Source organism: Condylura cristata, unplaced genomic scaffold (assembly GCF_000260355.1).
Source record: "Condylura cristata isolate star-nosed mole 26May11 unplaced genomic scaffold, ConCri1.0 scaffold00008, whole genome shotgun sequence".
NCBI classification, from domain to species: domain Eukaryota; kingdom Metazoa; phylum Chordata; class Mammalia; order Eulipotyphla; family Talpidae; genus Condylura; species Condylura cristata.
This window is the reverse complement of record NW_004567109.1, coordinates 22924105-22926036: the sequence shown is the minus strand read 5'-3', so window position 1 is coordinate 22926036 and position 1932 is coordinate 22924105.

Genomic DNA, 1932 nt, shown 5'->3' with positions numbered 1-1932 from the left:
GTCTCTCCTCTCCTGTATCCTCTTCAGTTTGGGGCTCCTTGTCTGTCCCTGGTTAAGTAACCAGCATAGGGCTGGCCTGGAGAATGTAGAGGTGCTGGATGGTGAGTGTGACCCCAGGCTGAGTGGGCACAGACACGCCTGGGAATGGGCATGCACCATAGACTGGACAGGGAGCTAGGCTGAGACTTTGTGCAGGAAAGTGGCAAGTTGGAGTTGGCAGGAATCAAAGAGCCTAGCCACTCACTTGTTCATGTATTCCTATGCGCATGTAGCCATGGGTCTTCCAGCTGTTCACACTAGGTGAGGACAGACCAGACTAGACTAGCAGCAGAGTTAGAAGCACAAAGGGTAAAGAGATTCCCTCTTGGGCAACTCAAGAGCAATTCCCAGGAGTGCTCTGTGCAACTAGACACAGGCCATGTTAGGGTGGAGGAGGAGGAGAGGGTCAGGCCCCGGGAACCATCTGAGCAAAGGAATAAACGTAGAAGGTACTGGAGCGAAGAAGGTAAGGCTGAGCTGGAAACTGGTGCCCCGAGGGCCCTGATGGCCAGGTAGAGCCTTGCTCCTTCAATGACAAGATGAATTGTGAGCTGGGGGTGAGGGGTGATGGTGGTGGTGGTGGGGGGTCGGGTCAGGATGGCAGGCGCTGTACACCTGCAGACAAGGCACAAAGGCACAAAGGTTGAGTGGTACAGGTAAAATCTACAGGACCGGTGGCCTCTAGCACTGGATGAAGAGAGAGGTGGCCCTTAGCTTCCCAGGCTGAGCAGCTGGGAGACCAAAGTATTAGGAGGCAGAGGGATGGGCCTGCCTTCCCTGCAGAGCCCATGCCCAGCCAGGGTGTCCCTTGGGCCAGCATTGAACACAGTCCAGAGGGCTGCTGGTCAGCCCATGTCAGCTCAGCCTCCTTCTTTCCAACACAAGTCACCCCTCCCAGTCCTCCACAGGCAAAGGGGGCTCCGCCTAGCCTCAGGATATTGACCAGACCTCTGGATTGGGGTCCTTCCTGCATCACTGTCTCAAGAAGCCACTCCTCTACAAAAAAGGTGCAGTCAGATGAAACAAAGTGAAATAACACCATTACCATTAAGGGAGGATTCACTGGATCACGATGAGCTAAACGCTTCAGAAACTTGTCTGAAACTTGTCTGGAAATTGCAACTCTCATGCTAGCACATGAAGTTGGTGGTGATAGTGTTTTATCCACAAGAAAACTGAGGGTCAGGGGTCAGCTCCTTGCCTAGGACCTTCATAGCACACAGAGGAGCTGGCTCAAACCAAGGTCTCCTGCGGTCCTACTACTCATATTTTCCACATCTACATGTCAGTGTAGATTCATATATGCTGTACTCCAGGAGTAGAGGAAGGCTTCACGGAGGAGGGGATGTTAAAGTCCACGGAAGAGGTACCTGTGAAATTCCAGGCTAAGGGCCCAGCCTCTGCGAAAGCAAGGTTTGGCTTGCAAAGAGGAAAAGGGAGGAGGAAAAGGAGACACTCGCTGAGACCTCCCTCCCGCGCAGGGTAACTTACAGACCGCGCAACGGACGCTGTGCTAAGCCCTTTACAAATATGAACTCACTGATCTTCATTACAAACTCACGAGGTGGTCCTATTAACCCGAGTTTAGCGAAGTCACAGTGACCAAACTGCAGGGTCCCGCCTCGTAAGCGCTACCCTGGGCTGACCCTCGTTCGCCTTCGATTGGTACCAGCTCCATCATTTTGCTGAGGGCCACTAAGGCTCAGAGAGGTGCACACTTGTTCAGGCCGCGGACCCACAGCACAGATCGCTGTGAGACCCGCGCCCCGGCGAAGCGCGAGCCGGGGAACCCTCCCACTCCCCTTCCCCGCCCCCGGCCCCCTCCCCGAGGAGCCCCGCCCCGGACATTGCCCAGGCCCCGCCCTCAGCTCGGCCCACACGTTCTAACTACCA